This window comes from Rhinoderma darwinii, chromosome 7 (assembly GCF_050947455.1).
Source record: "Rhinoderma darwinii isolate aRhiDar2 chromosome 7, aRhiDar2.hap1, whole genome shotgun sequence".
Lineage (NCBI taxonomy): Eukaryota > Metazoa > Chordata > Amphibia > Anura > Rhinodermatidae > Rhinoderma > Rhinoderma darwinii.
Window position 1 is genome coordinate 92,914,952 of NC_134693.1, and position 19,836 is coordinate 92,934,787.

Consider the following 19,836-nt stretch of genomic DNA (forward strand, 5'->3'; position numbering starts at 1 on the left):
TCCTTTTATTTTTCTAGGACGTTACAAGGCTTAAAACTTTAGCAGCAATTTCTCATATTTTCAAGAAAATTTGAAAAGGCTATTTTTTTAGGGAACAGTTCAGATCTGAAGTAGCTTTGAGGGCCTTATATATTAGGAACCCCCACAAATCACCCCATTTTAAAAGCTGCACCCCTTAAAGTATTCAAAATAGCATTTAGAAAGTTTCTTAACCCTTTATGCGTGTCACAGGAATTAAAGAAAAGTGGAAGGGAAATTTGCAAATTTAATTTTTTTTTTGCAGAAATTTCATCTTAATCCATTTTCCCTGTAATACCGAAGGTTTTTACAAGAGAAACACAACTGAATATTTATTGCCCTGATTCTGCCATTTTTAGAAATATCCCACATGTGGCCCTAGTGCACTACTGGACTGAAACAAAGGCCCCAGAAGCAAAGGAGTACCTAATGGATTTTTCGGCCTTCCTTTTCTTAAATTATATTTCAGGCACCATGTCAGGTTAGAAGAGGTCTTGTGCTGCAAAAACAAAGGAAACCCCCCAAAAGTGACTCCATTTGGGAAACTACACCCTTAGAGGAATTAATCTAGGGGTGTCGTGATCATTTTGACCACACAGGTGTTTCATAGATTTCATTAGAATTGGGCTGTGAAAATGAAAAATGACATTATTTTTCAATAAGATGTAGCTTTACTTCAGAATTTTTATTTTTTTCAACAAATAAATGAGGAAAAGCACCCCAACATTTGTAAAGCAACTTCTCCAGAGTACGGAAATACCCCATATGTGGTAATAAAACACTGTATGAATACACATCAGGGCTCAGAAGGGAAGGCACGCCATTTAGCTTTTGGAGCGCTGGTTTTGCTGGTTTGATTTCTCGGCACCATGTCTCATTTGTAAAGCTCCTAAGGTACCAGTACAGTGGTAACCCCCCAAAAGTGACTCCATTTGGGAAACTACACCCCTAGAGGAATTCATCTAGCGGTGCAGTGAGCATTTTGACCCCCACAGGTGTTTCATAGATTTCATTAGAATTGTGCATTTTTTTCCACTAAGATGTAGCTTTAGGTCAAAATGTTTCATTTTCTCATCAAATAAAGGAGAAAAAGCACCATAACATTTGCAAAGCAACTTCTCCCGAGTACGGCAATACCTCATATGTGGTAATAAACCACTGTATGAATACACATCAGGGATCAGAAGGGAAGGAGCCCCATTTGGCGAGCAGATTTTGCTGGATTGGTTTTTCTGCACCATGTCGCTTTTGCAAAGCCCCTTGGGTACCAGTACAGTGGAAACTACCCAAAAGTGACTCCATTTGGCAAACTACACCCATTGAGGAATTCATCCAGGGGTGTAGTGAGCATTTTGACCCCACAGGTGTCTCATAGATTTTATTATAAATGGGCAATGAAAATGAAAAATTACATTATTTTCCAATAAGGGTATGTGCACACACACTAATTACGTCCGTAATTGACGGACGTATTTCGGCCGCAAGTCCCGGACCGAACACAGTGCAGGGAGCCGGGCTCCTAGCATCATACTTATGTACGATGCTAGGAGTCCCTGCCTCGCTGCAGGACCACTGTCACGTACTGAAAACATGATTACAGTACGGGACAGTTGTCCTGCAGCGAGGCAGAGACTCCTAGCATCGTACATAAGTATGATGCTAGGAGCCCGGGTCCCTGCACTGTGTTCGGTCCGGGACTTGCGGCCGAAATACGTCCGTCAATTACGGACGTAATTAGTGTGTGTGCACATACCCTAACACGAAGCATTAGTTCAAAATTTTTTATTTTCTCAACAAATAAAAGAGAAAAAGCACTGTAACATTTGTAAAGCAACTTCTCCGGAGTACGGAAATACCCAATATGTGGTCATAAACTGCTATTTGGACACAGAGCAATGCTCTAAAGGGAAGGAGCGCCATTTAGTATTTGGAGTGGAGATTTTACAAGATTCGTTTTTTGACACCATGTTGCATTGAGCTATAGTACCAGTACAGTGGTACCCCTGAAAAATTCCCCCGCTTTGGAAACTAGATCCCTCAAAGAATTGATCTAGGGGTGTAGTGAGCATTTTGACCGCACAAGTGTTTTGCAAAAATGAGTACATAATAGATGTTGCAGATTGAAAATTGCAGTTTTCCACAGATATGCCATTTCAGTGCCCAATGTGTTGTGCCCAGCTTGTACCACCGTAGACACACATCCCATAAATTGTTAAGCGCGTTCTCCAGAATACAGTAGTTCCCCATATGTGGTCATAAATTTCCGTTTGGGTACACTTCCAGGCTCAGTTGTACCACCATTTGGCTTTCGAAGCGCAGATTTTGCTTGGTGTATTAGTGGTATTTCAGCTTATAATGTGGGGGCATATGTCAGCTGGGCGGAGTACATCAGGGTATATGTAAGCTGGGCGGAGTGCATCAGGTCATAATAGGATGATGTAATAATGGGGTGAATGAATAATCCATGGATTGGTGTGGTACGCTTTGAACCAATCCTTTATGCACAGGCCGGGTTATTGGGTATTATACAAAATATCTGCGTTCCAGTGTTGCCTTATATTTGACTTCTTCACTAGCCCTATAAGCAGCACAAGGCCCTAAAGTTTCCTCATCTCCGCTGCATCTACAGGGTCCACCTGTGGGGTCCAGCAAATGACGATGTGGATATTTAGTGAAATTCTACTGGACCTAAAAATGAGTCTTGGCCGTCATTTTGCATCATTTTGCATCATTGCGTTTCGAGAGTCATAACGTGTTATTTTTCCGGTGACGGAGCTGTGCGAGGGAACGAGCTGTAATTTTTATTGGTTCCATTTTGGGGTACATGCGATTTTTTTATCACTATTTATTCCATTTTTTGGGAGATGAGGAAACCAAAAAACAGCATTGCTAGCACGGGTTTTTTTTTTTGTTTTTTTTACAGTGTTCACCGTGCAGTATAAACAACATGTTAACTTTATTCTGCGGGGCGATACGATTACAGCGACACCAAATTTAATTAATTTTTTTACGTTTCACTACGTTCCCACAATAAAAATACTCTTTTCTAAAAAATCATGTTTTAGTGTCGCCATTTTCTGTCAGCCATAACTTTTTTATTTTTTTCGTTGATATCGCTGCGGGAGGGCTTGTTTTATGCGTAACGAACTGTAGTTTCTATTGGTACCATTTTGCGTTACTTGCAACTTTTTGATCACTTTTTATTAAAATGTTTTTGAGACAAGATGACCAAAAAATAAAATGCTGTCATTGTTTTTATTAACATTTTTTACGGTGTCCACCGTGCGGTAAAAATAATGTGATATTTTTATAGATCAGGCCGTTCCGAACGCGGCGATACCTATTATGTATAGTTTTTTTTTCATATTTTCATTTTTTTTCTAATAATAAAGGAGTTGATCAGGGAAACAGGGCAAGTGTTGTTTTTATTATTTATTTATTATTTATTAACTTTTATTTATTTATTTTTCTTTCACATTTTTTTTTAAATTTTTAACTTTTTCTTTTACACTGACCTGGGGACTTGAAGATCTGGTCTTCTGATCCCCGGTACGATGCACTGCACTACTTATGTAGTGCAGTGCATCGTAACTGTCATTCTTCATTTGACAGTTAGCGTATTAGGTCCTGCCTCGGGCAGGACCTAATAGGCTACCGTACCTTGGCAACCAGGAAGCCTAGTAACGGCTTCCTGGTTGCCATAGCAACCATCACCACCCACTATCCATCGCGAGGGGGCCCGGGGGGTACAGAGGGAGCTCTCTCTCTGTAAACCACTTCAATGCGGCAGACGTCATTGACAGCCGCATTGAAGGGGTTAAATGGCTGCGATCGGCAGTAACAGCCATCGCAGCCATTGCAGCGGCATGTCAGCTGTGTATAACAGCTGACAGCCGCTGAAGATAAAGCGTGCACAGCTCCTGTGCTCGCTTTATCTGCAGGGCGTGACTGTACGCCCGAGTGCGGGAAGGGGTTAAGGACCCCGACCGCTGGCCGTAAAAACACAGCCAGCGGTCGGGAACCAGTTGGACAGGAAGATAAACCGGCAGCCAGTACTAACCTCAGCGACGGTGACCGCCCGCCCGGCTCTTCTCTTCCAGCTTTGGAGTAACAGAACAGCCGTTTGTCGCTGTTCTGTTACTCAATGGCGGTGCCGGCAGTGTCAGGGAGGCATGTACTAAGCACTAGCAGACGTGCTTAACGCCTGCTACCTATCCCGGCCAATTCCCTGCTCCTCCCCATCTCCGTAGCGGCAGTTAGCAGTGCTAGCGCGCTGAATAGTTTTATAAGACGATGTGCGGTTCGGGCTGCCATGGGCCCCCTGGGAGCCTCGGGCCCTGGGCGGCCGCCCGAACCGCCCATATGATAATCCGCCACTGCCCATGAGGGTATGTTCACACGGCCTATTTTCGGCCGTTTTTCGGGCCGTAAACACCCGAAAAACGGCCGAAAAATCGGAAGTTCGAACGCCTCCAAACATCTGCCTATTGATTTCATTAAGAAAACGGCGTTTTGTTCCGATGGAGCATTTTCGCAGCGTTTTTTTTACGCGTAAAAAAATGGCCGCAAAAAAGAAGTGCAGGACACTTCTTGGGACATTTTTGGAGCCATTTTCCATAGACTCTATTGAAAAAAGCTCCAAAAAACACCGTAAAAAATGCAGCGAAAATCGCGACTGGCACAAAAAACGTCTGAAAATCAGGAGCTATTTTCTCTTGAAAACAGCTCCATATTTTGAGACGTTTGCGAGTTTGTGTGTGAACATACCCTTACAGTGAATGGGTTCCGTCAGGTGCCGATGGTGTCCGTCATACAACAAAAGCAGCACTTCCGGTATTTTTATTCTGCTCCTCTGACAGAGCAGAACAACAGAAACACTAACGCAGGTGTTAACAGCCCCTAATATCGATCACATCTAAGTTCATAACTTTGATGTGATCAATATTATCTGGATCCTGTGTGTCAAAGACACGCAGGATCCGCTCTCAGCCGAGCCGTCAGTTCAGCTGAATTGATGGAATCAGCAGGATACATAGAAACAGGATATATACAGGATACATAGAAACTGTATTGTAAAAAGTAAAATAATTTAAAATAAATTACAATTTGAAAGTAGCTTAAAAACACATAACACATTGATTGAATAATAAAAAAATATCTTCCAAAGGTGTACATAGCCTTTATTGTACCTATTGTCCATCTGCCTTAATCATCAGGGGTCAGTAGGTAAGTAAAGTAAATTAAAATGCCAGTGTTAGTTACAGCAATATTTGGCCAAATCAATCAATTAGGGGAGAACCTACCCTCTCTTTTAGTTCCATGCATATTTGATGACAGCCGAACGCCATCGCTGTGTATACTAGGGTTGAACAAAATAGAGGGTAGCTCCTCCCCTAATTTATACAAGCCCATCCTACATCCAATGGGATACCAGAATGTCGTAAATGATGTGTCACTTATGTGTCACTATGCTATTGGACTTTTTTTCTTGTATGGGCATGATGAGTGCCCCTCCTACATGGTCAAGGGAACCTGACGACACTGATGACACTGCTGATAGCTTTATTCCTACATTCTTTTAAGAAAAACATTCATGACACAGGATCAGACCTTTCTATTTCAATTAATGTAAATGTTGATCTGCCAGTCCATTGCCTTACATTTACGGTTTTGCTTTTAAAGCGACTCTCCGGTCCCGGGACAACATACTGCATGTAATAATATTATACCCATACTAAGGCCTTATTCACACGACAGGGTCCGAGTGTCGGCCGGGAAAATCGGCCGTTTTTGGCCGATTTTCCCGGCCGGTTTGCATCCGGTTTGCATTCGTTCCGATTCCATTCCGGGCCGAGTTGCCATTTTTACCGGCCGATTTGGACCCGATTTGCATCCGTTTTTTTCCCTGTCCGTTTTAAAATCGGATGAATTTCATTTAAATTTGTTGCCACACACAGCCCTTTGTAGATAATGGCACAGCCCCCCTGGTAGGTAATGCCACCCAGCCCCTGTAGGTAATGCCACCCAGCCCCCTGTTGGTGATGCCACACAGCCCCCTGTAGGTGATGCCACACAGCCCCCTGTAGGTGATGCCACACAGCCCCCTGTAGGTGATGCCACACAGCCCCCTGCAGGCGATGCCACCCTGCCCCCTAAAGGCGATGCCACCCAGCCCCCTGTAGGAATACCACCCTGTCCCCTGTAGGTAATGCCACCCAGCTCCCTGTAGGTAATGCCACCCAGCCCCCTGTAGGTAATGCCACCAAGTCCCCTGTAGGTAATGCCACCAAGTCCCCTGTAGGTGATGCCACCAAGCCCCCTGTAGGTGATGCCACCAAGCCCCCTGTAGGTGATGCCACCAAGGCCCCTGTAGGTGATGCCACCAAGCCCCCTGTAGGCGATGCCACACAGCCACCTGTAGGCGATGCCACACAGCCCCATGTAGGCGATGCCACACAACCCCTGTAGGCGATGCCACACAGCCCCCTGCAGGCAATGCCACACAGCCCCCTGCAGGCGATGCCACCCTGCCCCCTGCAGGCGATGCCACCCTGCACCTGTAGGTGATGCCACCCAGCCCCCTGTAGGTGATGCCACCCACCCTGCCCCCTGTAGGTGATGCCACCCTGCCCCCTGTAGGTGATGCCACCAAGTCCCCTGTAGGTGATGCCACACAGCCCCCTGTAGGTTGCACCCATCCCCCCCCCCCTTCCAGGAGAAGTCACTGACTTCAATGTCCATATATGGACAGCATAGTCACTGACTTCTCCTGAAGAGGAATTCCCTGCCACAGGTCGGGAATTCCGCTTCAGAAGTGAGTGACGTCACTGTGTCCATATATGGACAGTGTAGTCACTCACTTCTCCTGTAGCGGAATCCCCGGCCATAGAGTCGGGGATTCCGCTGCAGATGTGCATGACATCGCTGTGTCCATATATGGACAGTGTAGTCACTCACTTCTCCTGTAGCAGAATCCCCGGCCATAGAGTCGGGGATTTCGCTGCAGAAGTGAGTCACTTCGCTGTGTCCATATATGGACAGTGTAGTCAGGGCCGCCATCAGGGAGGTATTAGGGGTACTGATGTGAGAGGCCCGGCCAAACCTAATTGAAAGGGCGAGTCCGGCAACTGCCGCGACTTGCCTTTGGTAGAAAAAAAACAGGCCCCTGCAAAGGGGCCCGTTTTTTTCACCAAAAGAATGTCGTGAGCTGCGGGCCCCCCCCCCCCCTCTCATGGGGGCCATCAAACACCGCCGACCGATCGCGCGCACCCGCGAATGCCCGCACTCGCGACAGTCTGCGCGCGCACCCACGGAAGTGCGCACCTGCGACAGCCCGGGCGCTCGCAGACGCAACAGCACACGCAATCGCAGCCGCGACAGCTCGCGCGCAGCCGCGATCGCCCATGCGCGCACCCGCGAACGAAGCACGCGCAGCCGCGGACACCCATGGACCCAACTTACCTGGAGCCTGGCTCGAGATGAAGGACTGGACGTCTGGACCGAAAACATCGCCCCGGTAGCCGCAGGGAATTCCGCCAGCAAAACCGCACCAAATAGTGGCGCAGGTTTCGTGAGGCATGTCCGCTGCGGGAATCCTGCAGGGAAAAAAAAAGTTTAGACTTGCCCCGGCCGTAGTTTAGGTGACGCATCTTTCTCTTCTGAACGTAGCCCCGCCTCCTGAGATGACGCTGTAGACCATGTGACCGCTGCAGCAGTCACATGGGATGAAACGTCATGACAGGAGGCCGGGCTACGCTAAGAATAGAGGATCGCATCACCAGGACTACGGCCGGGGTGAGTCTAAACTTTTTTATAAATTTAAAAAAGTACCTTTTTTTTTTCTCGTTTGTGATTTTTGCGGCAGAACCGCAGCATTTCCGCAACAGAGGAGCAGCGATTCTGCAGCATAAATTGACTCGCTGCGGTTTAAAAAGCCACACTGCAGGTAAATTTTTTTTGCACTGTGTGAATGAGATTTGTTCAAAGCTCATCCACTCGGCTGCCACTGTAATACGCTGCGGATTTTCCGCAATAAAATGTGTTGCATAAAATCCGCAGTGTTCATGCCTAGTGTGTTCCTACCCTAAGGCCGGATGTACACAAGCGTGTGCCTTTTGCGCGCGCAAAAAATGTGGCATTTTGCGCATGCAAAAGGTCCATAACAGCTCCGTGTGTCAGCAGCGTATGATGCGTGGCTTTGTGATTTTCGCTCAGCCGCCATCATTATGACACTCTGTTTGTATGTTTGTAAACAGAAAAGCACGTGGTGCTTTTCTGTTTTCATTCATAGTTTATACTGCTGCGGAAGTGCTGGGCGTGATTTTCACGCACCCATTGACTTCAATGGGTGCGTGATGCGCGAACAATGCACAAATATCGGACATGTCGTGAGTTTTACACAGCGGACACACGCTGCGTGAAAATCACTGACAGTCTGCACGGACCCATAGAGTAATATAGGCCCGTGCGAGGCGCGTGAAAATCACACGCGTTGCACGGATGTATTACACGTTCGTCTGAATAAGCCCTAACAATAAGGCCTCATGCACACGACCGTAACTGTGTGCACGGCCGTGATCTTCAGGTCGGCCGGCTGCGGACTGTCAGTCGCAGGCCGCCCGCAAATCGTAGGACATGCACATGGCCGCCATCATTGTTTTCAATGAGCCCGGACTGCAGAAGACGGCCGTAATAGGACATGCCAGTTCTTTCTGCGGTGCGGGTTCCCGGGCCGTGCAAAGACCGCAAAAACTACGGTCGTGTGCATGGCCCCATAGAAATTAATGGGGCCGCAATTCTCCCTGTGGATTTTCGGGGGAATTGCGGCCGCAAAAACATGTTCGTGTGAATGTGGCCTAAGGCCCAGTTCACAGAGTTTTTGGGCCTTTATATTGACTCGGACACTGCGTCAGAATCAGCACCAAACAACTTCCAAAACCGCCTCCCATTGATTTAATCTGAAATCAATGGGAGCCAGTCGCCGAAAAAAGAAAAAGCAGCACGTCCTTTCTTGCCGCGGTTCCGCCTCTGACCTCCCATCGAAATCAATGGGAGGCAGAAAATAAATTTTTCGCTGCGTTTTTTGTCTGCTGTCCTCAATCGCCACGGGCAAAAAACGTGGCAAGATAGTGTGGGCAGGTCAAAATCTGCCTCAAAATTCGGTGCGCACTTCCAGGCGGTCGCGGGTGCGCGGGCGGTCGCGCACGCTCGCAAGTGCGCACGCGCGGGAGTTTGCGGGTGCGCGCGATCGGTCACGCGGGCGGTGTTTGACGGCCCCCATGGCGAGAGGGGGGGGCCCGCAGCTCACGACATTCTTTTGGTGAAAAAAACGGGCCCCATTGCAGGGGCCTGTTTTTTTTCTACCAAAGGCAAGTCGCGGCAGTTGCCGGGCCCCCCTTTCAATTAGGTTTGGACGGGCCCCTCACATCAGTACCCCTAATACCACCCTGATGGCGGTCCTGGGTAGCATGATATAGTGCTGGGCGGAGTACCGTTAACAGGCGGTGCCACGGTAGGGGGGCCCAGAAAATTTAGCTGTATGGGGCCCTGAAATACCTGATGGCGGCCCTGAGTGTAGTCACTCACTTCTACTGTAGCGGCATCCCCAGCCATAGAGTCGGGGATTCCGCTGCAGAAGTGCGTGACTTCGCTGTGTCCATATATGGACAGTGTAGTCACACACTTCTCCTGTAGCGGCATTCCCGGCCATAGAGTCGGGGATTCCGCTGCAAAAGTGAGTGACTTCGCTGTGTCCATATATGGACAGTGTAGTCACGCACTTCTCCTGTAGCGGAAAATAGGGCATCTCACATTTTTTGACGGCCGGTTGTAAGGGTCTATTATTCCTAATGCAGCCGGGTGCCGGCCGGGTGCTTGAACCATCATTACTCAAACTTTAATAATTTAACCGGTTAAGGACTAGGCTGTTTTACAGCTAAATGACCAGAGAAAATGTCACAATTTTGCTATGCGCTTCTTTAGATGACTATAACTCTGCAGGTGAATAAGTTAATCTTTGAATTTTACACTCTTTTTAAAGGACAGATAGGACTTTGTTTTAATGGCATTTGTCAGTATACATAATTTTTATTTTTTTCTCTAAAGTGGGCAAAATTTAAAAAAATGCAAGAATTTAGCAAATGCGTTAGCTCATGCTAGCATTTTTCACACACACAGTATGGACCACGGACAAATTTCATCTCCTTTCACATTCTGACACTTCTCCCATGCATAGGGATACCAAATATGTGTGCTTTATTCACCGTGCGGGCATGTGCCAGGGCTTGGCATAAAAGGAGGCTTTTTGGACTTTTCGGTCCAGGAATTCTGCACTTGATTTTAAAGCAGCATACTGATTTCTGGGGCCTAATGCCCCTGAAACATTAGAAACACCCCATAAATTACTTAATTCACACAAGTAAACCCGACAGGGATCTTCTTCAAGGGGTTTATTATCTTTTTAGAAAGTCCAGTTTACTTCTGATAGCAGGAGTACGGAGAAAAATACGGATATCTCTCTGGTGCAGCCGGTTTGTGGATCATCCACGGTTAGAATGGTTAATTCGTCTCAGTCATGAGGACAAGGTAGGTATAAAAGGGGTTTTATTAAGTATCACTTTTTTGTACAAGGTTTTTGTTTTGTGTTTCACTAAATAGGGCTGTAAAACCTGGTCGCTTAAATCCACCCCCCATATACTTATTATATTTAGACACGCTCACTGGTTTGTGCTTGTCCAATGTTGGCCCTCTTTCCCTCACTGACACTGTTGCTGCGGTATGGATTGTGCTTAGCACATATACGTCTTTGCGATCCCTGTACTTGATTGCCAGCAATTCCTCAGATGTAAAAGCAGAGCAGTCCCCCTTTACCATGCGCATCACCACTAATTGCTGCGGAAAACCAATTTGTTTTTTGCGCATGGTACCACATGCCCGGTCCTCGCAGCATGCAAAAGCCCAATAAGTGGCTCACTATAATAAAAATTGTCGCAGTACAGGTGGTACCCCTTGTGAAACAGAGGCTGCATTATCTCCCACACAATTTTGCTGCTGGTGGAAAAATCAGTAGGGCATTCAAGAACATTTATTGAGCGGTCCCGCCCATCATGAATTCTGAAGGCGGTAGTATATCCTGACCTGCTTTCCCAGATTTTATAAAGCTTAACGCCATATCCTTCCCTTTTTGAAGGAAGATATTGGTGAAAGCTAAGCCTTCCATGGAAGTTGAGGAGGGATTCGTCCACGCTTACATTCTGCACAGGGGTGTAAATTTGCAGAAATAGATTATTGAGGGAATTTATATATAGCGGTCTTATTTTCAACAACCGATCACGGTTTGCAACGGTATTTGGGGGGGCCTGTGCGTTGTCATTGAAGTGGAGGAACCTCATTATTGTTTCATAATGCGACCTGGGCATTAGTGCAGAATACACTGGGATGGCTTGGGCAGGTTTTGTCGACCAGTAAAACCTAATGGAGGGCTTTTTTTACAATACCCATATTTAGGGTGAGCCCCAATTTTTTTTTTCATTCTGGCAAATTGGTGGGTGTCCAATCTCTGGCACGGGTGGATGAAGGTTTCTGCCTTATATACTGAGCGGCATATAAATTGGTTTCGTGGACAATCATATTTAGGAGGTCGCCGGTAATAAATAAATGGAAGTAATCCATTTGGAGAAATTTGCATTGTCCACAGTTATGCCAGGAGTGGCAGTAAATCCGTGGATTCTAGGGCCAAAAGATGGAGCAAGTGCCCATACGAGAGCCTGAACTGGAGGGAGCAGGCTGTCCTGCGCTACAGTGCTACTAGGCCCTGCGATTTCATGTTCTGCAGTTTCAGGGATAACGTCCCCTGAAGAGGAACCTAAAGTGACGCTATCATCGTCACTGCCTAAAACATCTCTGACGCCATCTCTGATGCGGTCTCAGACTCTGACTGCATGGCGTATGCTTCCTCAGCGCTAAACAACTTCCTTGCCATAATGTAACTAACACTAACTAAACAAACAATTATTTTTTTTTATATTTTTTTCTTTATAACAGATTATATATATAGATGTCTCTATATCTATCTAAATCTATCTATCTATATATATATATATACACACAAACTAACTGATATATATATTATATATATATATATATATATATATATATATATATATATATATACTACCGTTCAAAAGTTTAGGGTCACTTAGAAATTTCCTTATTTTTGAAAGAAAAGCACAGTTTTTTTTCAATAAAGATAACATTAAATTAATCAGAAATACACTCTATACATTGTTAATGTGCTAAATGACTATTCTAGCTGCAAACGTCTGGTTTTTAATGCAATATCTACATAGGTGTATAGAGGCCCATTTCCAGAAACCATCACTCCAGTGTTCTAATGGTACATTGTGTTTGCTAACTGTGTTAGAAGGCTAATGGATGATTAGAAAACACTTGAAAACCCTTGTGCAGTTATGTTAGCTGTAAACAGTTTTGCTGTTTAGAGGAGCTATAAAACTGACCTTCCTTTGAACTAGTTGAGAATCTGGAGCATTACATTTGTGGGTTCGATTAAACTCTCAAAATGGCTAGAAAAAGAGAGCTTTCATGTGAAACTCGACAGTCTATTCTTGTTCTTAGAAATGAAGGCTATTCCATGCGAGAAATTGCCAAGAAACTGAAGATTTCCTACAACGGTGTGTACTACTCCCTTCAGAGGACAGCACAAACAGACTCTAACCAGAGTAGAAAGAGAAGTGGGAGGCCCCGCTGCACAACTGAGCAACAAGGCAAGTACATTAGAGTCTCTAGTTTGAGAAATAGACGCCTCACAGGTCCTCAACTGGCAGCTTCATTAAATAGTACCCGCAAAATGCCAGTGTCAACGTCTTCAGTGAAGAGGCGACTATGGGATGCTGGCCTTCAGGGCAGAGTGGCAAAGAAAAAGCCATATCTGAGACTGGCTAATAAAAGGAAAAAGATTAATATGGGCAAAAGCACACAGACATTGGACAGAGGAAGATTGGAAAAAAGTGTTATGGACACACGAATCGAAGTTTGAGGTGTTTGGATCACACAGACGAACATTTGTGAGACGCAGAACAGCGGAAAAGATGCTGGAAGAGTGCCTCACGCCATCTGTCAAGCATGGTGGAGGTAATGTGATGGTCTGGGGTTGCTTTGGTGCTGGTAAAGTGGGAGATTTGTATAAGGTAAAAGGGATTTTAAATAAGGAAGGCTATCACTCCATTTTGCAATGCCATGCCATACCCTGTGGACAGTGCTTGATTGGAGCCAATTTCATCCTACAACAGGACAATGACCCAAAGCACACCTCCAAATTATGCACAAACTATTTAGGAGAGAAGCAGGCAGCTGGTATTCTATCTGTAATGGAGTGGCCAGCGCAGTCACCAGATCTCAACCCCATAGAGCTGTTGTGGGAGCAGCTTGACCGTATGGTACGCAAGAAGTGCCCATCAAGCCAATCCAACTTGTGGGAGGGGCTTCTGGAAGCATGGGGTGAAATTTCTCCCGATTACCTCAGCAAATTAACAGCTAGAATGCCAAAGGTCTGCAATGCTGTAATTGCTGCAAATGTAGCATTCTTTGACGAAAGCAAAGTTTGAAGGAGAAAATTATTATTTCAAATAAAAATCATTATTTCTAACCTTGTCAATGTCTTGACTATATTTTCTAGTCATTTGCAACTCATTTGATAAATATAAGTGTGAGTTTTCATGGAAAATTGTCTGGGTGACCCCAAACTTTTGAACAGTAGTGTATATATATATATATATATATATATATATATATATAAAATTATATATGGTCGAACAGACTATCTACACTACCGCTAACAAAAAAATAAACCGCTATCGATATATATATATATCATATATATATATATGATGTATATATATATATATATAAATATATGTATATATATATATATATATATATATATATATATATATATATATAAAATTATATATTCCCTACCTGCCTATTCTAAAATTCTAGTAAAGATAGAAAAGTAGATAGATAGATAGAACAAAAGATACATGGATATCTATCTATACACAGAATGTATTATAGTGTAACACTGTATTTTTTTTTTTGGACACAGTATTATTCTGGCAGCAATTCTCTCTAAGGGTATGTTCACACGCTACACTAAAAATGTCTGAAAATATGGCGCTGTTTTCAGGCGAAAACAGCTCCTGATTTTCAGACATGTTTTTTAACAACTCGCGTTTTTTGCGGCGTTTTTTACGGCCGTTTTTTGAGCTGTTTTTCAATGGAGTCAATGAAAAACGCCTCCAAAAACGTCCCAAGAAGTGTCCTGCCCTTCTTTTGACGAGCCGTCATTTTACGCGCCGTATTTTGACAGCGACGTGTAAAATAAAGGCTCGTGGGAACAGAACATCGTAATTCCCATTGAAAGCAATGGTTAGATGTTTTTAGGCGTATTAGGGGCGTTTTTTCAGGCATAATTGGAGGCGTAAGACGCCCGAATTACGTCTGAAAACAGTGCGTCCGAACATACCCTCAGTCTCTTCTTCTCCTCACACTGAAACAATGTGTGAGAAGAAGAAAAGAGACAGGAGATTTGCTGACAGAACTTTCAAAATAAAAACAAATGTGATCGCTGTTGGACATATATGGACAGTGTTGTCAGGGTCTTCCCTAGAAACGGAGTCCCGGGCAGAGCGTTAGTCTAGGCTCTGCTACGGGACTGTGGAATCCCATAACCCCAGTGCTAGAATCCTTGTGAGAACATTACTAGCAACTGGCTCCCGACATCTGATTGCTCCTGACATCTGATTTCTTCTTACAGTTTCCCGTCCGCTGCTATTGGGAGAAAATGACGTGCAGGCGCTGTGATAGCACAGGAGTGGCATGCATAGTAGACACTGCTAGTGTAGAAACCGTGCATGCTCAGAGACTGGCAGTGTTTACCACACATGCTCAGAGACTAGCAGTGTCTCTCTCCTTTAGCAGCAGACCGGAAACTATCAGAAGAAAGGGAGTATCTGGTCCACCACTTCCCTCAGTGTACAGTGACGTCAGGAATGATGTACCTGTACATTAAGTCAGCCGGAAAGCGGAACTCAGGTCATGGACGGGCTAGCGCCGGAAGTAAGGATTTTACTACTGAAGACGCATCACGTGACCAGTGCTTGAATCGGGTGTTAGAAGATGAAATCAAAACGTAAGTATATTACAAATTACATTATTTTTATATGTGCAGTGAAATAGAAATGTGTTAATTGCATCCGGAAAACCCCTTTAAACTGTCAGATTGACTTCGGCAGGTGGAACGTCTGGCACGACCGCATTTTAACAGGGCTCCCACTAGGAGAGTCAAACATTCATGCTCCGGAGTCGGGAGTTGTGTATAAATTCCATGATAGACGGGGGAACACTACACTACGAAGCCCTACACTGACCCCCCCCCCCACTGCTCCTCACAAGACGTCTCAGATGCCCTACCTGTTATACTGGTAGGGGTGTAGTGCTTGAGCTTCTGCCTGAACCCTGGACGCATCTTGCAGTAACAGTGTCAATACCTTCTTGGTGACTTCCACCATACCATAATTTGAGACGTTGAGCGACTAATCTAACCCGGAGTCCCAGGGACATAGTTCTACACGAGACATCCATACCTCATAGAGGACCTGGCTTCGGCGGAGACCAAAGTCAGCGCCTTCTTATCGCACTTGCGGCTCGACACTGACCTGGTGAGCTGCACATCACAGCACTGATTAAGGAATTCCCTCATTGGATACCGGTACCCGTTAACAGGTCACCATCTCCCACCATCCTAGATTCACATGTGCAACCTGACAGCATCTTGATCGTTTCAGTTTTTTCTAGCCTATGATACTATCTGCCTCAACATTCATCATTGCGAAATGTATTCTAAGGGCCCCCTTTACATATTTCTTCTTTTTGTCATGTGGTTTCAGCGGTTAGGAATCTTTCACGCTTTGCAATATTTTGTGAGCGCATATGATGGACAAGTTCTTGGAAAAACACTCTCCGCCTGCCTCTAGACCAGGGGTCTCAAACTCGGCCGGGTAAGTGGGCCGCATATAGAAAAAATGGGAGGTTGACGGGCCGCATTACTTTCAAATTTGATACAATACAAAATTATTGTTAATCAATTAGTTATTTGAACTATTATAACACTATATTACTAGAATAATAATACTACATTACTATAATAATAGCGCTAGGTTTAAAATTTGAGACATTTCTCCACGTGCTTATTTCAACAATCCAGCTTTCCAGTTTAAGTGTCGCTAAATGCAGTCCGGCGGCTCAGTTAGCACACATGTCAAGATTGGGCAGCCCCTTTTTAGATAGTGCCGCAGTACCTTCTGTGGATGCTGCCGCAGTGCCCTCTGTGAATGCTGCCGCAGTGCCATCTGTGCATGCTGTCGCAGTGCCCTCTGTGGATAATGAAACACACCCCTAGATAAGGCCACAGTGCCCTCTGTAGATAAGGCCACAGTGCCCTCTGTAGATAAGGCCACAGTGCCCTCTGTAGATAAGGCCACAGTGCCCTCTGTAGATAAGGCCACAGTGCTCTCCTCTGTAGATAAGGCCACAGTGCCCTCTGTAGATAAGGCCACAGTGCCCTCTGTAGATAGGGCCACAGTGCCCTCTGTAGATAAGGCCACAGTGCTCTCTGTAGATAAGGCCAAAGTGCCCTCTGTAGATAATGCCACAGTGCCCTCTGTAGATAATGCCACAGTGCCCTCTGTAGATAAGGCCACAGTGCCCTCTGTAGATAATGCAACACACCCCTAGATAATGCCAGTGTCCTCTTCAGATACTGTCACACACCCATTTGTAGATAACGCCACAGTGCCCTCTGTAGAGGCTGCCACAGTGCCCTCTGTAGAGGCTGCCACAGTGCCCTCTGTAGAGGCTGCCACAGTGCCCTCTGTAGAGGCTGCCACAGTGCCCTCTGTAGAGGCTGCCAAAGTGCCCTCTGTAGAGGCTGCCCCAGTGCCCTCTGTAAAGGCTGCCCCAGTGCCCTCTGTAGAGGCTGCCCCAGTGCCCTCTGTAGAGGCTGCCCCAGTGCCCTCTGTAGAGGCTGCCCCAGTGCCCTCTGTAGAGGCTGCCCCAGTGCCCTCTGTAGAGGCTGCCCCAGTGCCCTCTGTAAAGGCTGCCCCAGTGCCCTCTGTAGAGGCTGCCCCAGTGCCCTCTGTAGAGGCTGCCCCAGTGCCCTCTGTAGAGGCTGCCCCAGTGCCCTCTGTAGAGGCTACCCCAGTGCCCTCTGTAGAGGCTGCCCCAGTGCCCTCTGTAGAGGCTGCCCCAGTGCCCTCTGTAGAGGCTGCCCCAGTGCCCTCTGTAGAGGCTGCCCCAGTGCCCTCTGTAGAGGCTGCCCCAGTGCCCTCTGTAGAGGCTGCCCCAGTGCCCTCTGTAGAGGCTGCCCCAGTGCCCTCTGTAGAGGCTGCCCCAGTGCCCTCTGTAAAGGCTGCCCCAGTGCCCTCTGTAGAGGCTGCCCCAGTGCCCTCTGTAGAGGCTGCCCCAGTGCCCTCTGTAGAGGCTGCCCCAGTGCCCTCTGTAGAGGCTACCCCAGTGCCCTCTGTAGAGGCTGCCCCAGTGTTGTCAGGGGCTTGCCCAGAGCTGGAGTCCCAGGCAGAGCGCTAGTGGGCTCTTCCTGGGCCTCCAGCTGTGCTCCTGACATTACTGGGACTCCTGCTCTGGGGAAGCCCGTGACATCATTGTCGATGTATGAACAGCGATGTCAGAGGCTTCCCCAGAGTCCCGGAGCAGAGCCGATAATAGCGCTCTGCCCGGGACTCCGCTCTGGGGAAGACCCTGACACACTGTCCATATATGGGCAGCGATGTCAGGGAATTCCACAGAGTCCCGGAGCAGAGCCGACACCAGCGCTCTGCTCGGGACTACGGCTCTGGGGAAGCCCCAGATATCGCTGTTCATATGTGGACAGCGATGTCAGGGAATTCCACAGAGTCCAGGAGCAGAGCCGACACCAGCACTCTGCTCCGCTCTGGGCAAGACCCTGACACACTGTCCATATATGGGCAGCGATGTCAGGGAATTCCACAGAGTCCCGGAGCAGAGCCGACATCAGCGCTCTGCTCGGGACTCCGGCTCTGGGGAAGCCCCAGACATCGCTGTTCATATGTGGACAGCGATGTCAGGGAATTCCACAGAGTCTAGGAGCAGAGCCGACACCAGCGCTCTGCTCCACTATGGGCAAGACCCTGACACACTGTCCATATATGGGCAGCGATGTCAGGGATCTCCACAGAGTCCCAGAGCAGAGCCGACACCAGCGCTCTGCTCGGGACTCCGGCTCTGGGGAAGCCCCAGACATCGCTGTTCATATGTGGACAGCGATGTCAGGGAATTCCAGAGTCTCGGAGCAGAGCCGATACTAGCGGCTCTGTGTCCCGCGGGCCGCAGATGACAGCCCCAGGGGCCGCATGCTTGAGAACCCTGCTCTAGAACAATATTTAAGGTGTTTTATCTCTGACTGTCAATATGATTGGGACTCATTCATTCCCCTCGCCGAATTTTCCCTTAATAACCGGGTCAGTAACTTGTCAGGGGTCTCCTCCTTTTTCTGTAATTTTGGGTTTAATCCACGGTTCTCCTCCATTTCACCTGGTAGTTCCAACAATCCCGAGGTAGAGGTCGTTCATCGGGAACTGTGCACAGTCTGGGCCCAGGTTCAGAAGAACCTAGAGGCGTCCCAGAGCATACAAAAAACTCAGGCAGATAGAAGACGTTCTGCTAACCCCTTGTTTATGGTCGGGGATCTGGTGTGGCTATCGTCAAAGAACTTGCGCCTTAAAGTCCCGTCCAAGAAGTTTGCTCCCCGGTTTATAGGGCCGTACAAGGTCATTGATGTCCTCAATCCTGTCTCCTTCCGACTGGAGTTGCCCCCATCTTTTCGAGTACACAACGTGTTTCATGCCTCCCTCCTTAAACGCTGCTCCCCGTCCTTGGCTTCTTCGAGGAAACCTCCTGTCCCCATTCTCACCCCTGAGGGGGTAGAATTCGAGGTGGACAAGATTGTGGACAGCAAGATGGTCCAAGGCTCCCTCCAGTACCTGGTCCATTGGAGAGGATACGGGCCTGAGGAGAGGACTTGGGTACCCGCCCGGGATGTTCACGCTGGGGTATTGGTCAGGAGGTTCCACCTTCGTTTCCCCAATAAACCAGGTCCATCTAGAAAGGGTCCGGTGGCCCCTCATAAAAGGGGGGGTACTGTTAAGGATCTGCCAGGCACAGCTTCTGTATCCACGCCCATAGGTAATCAGTCTGCACCTGCTTCTATGTCTGTGAGACTGACTCCATCTACCACCACTCAGGATGGCAGGCTTAGGAGTGGGAGAGCCTATCACAGCCTGGCCAGACGGAGCTAGCTCCCGCCCACTGTCTATTTATACCTGCCTTTCCTGTTCCTCCTTGCTTGTGATTCTTCTCATTTGGTTTCCTGGCCCTGCTGCAGCTTCTTGATCTATTTGACCCTGCTTCATATTGACCCTGGCTTACTGACTACTCTCCTGCTCTGCGTTTGGTACCTCGTACACTCCTGGTTTGACTCGGCTTGTTCACTTCTCTGCTGCTCTGCGTTTGGTACCTCGTACACTCCTGGTTTGACTCGGCTCGTTCACCACTCTTGTTGCTCACGGTGTTGCCATGGGCACCTGCCCCTTTTCCCTTGCTTCTGTGTACCCTTGTCTGTTTGTCTGTCATGCACTTATTGAGCGTAGGGACCGTCGCCCAGTTGTACCCCATCGCCTAGGGCGGGTCGTTGCAAGTAGGCAGGGA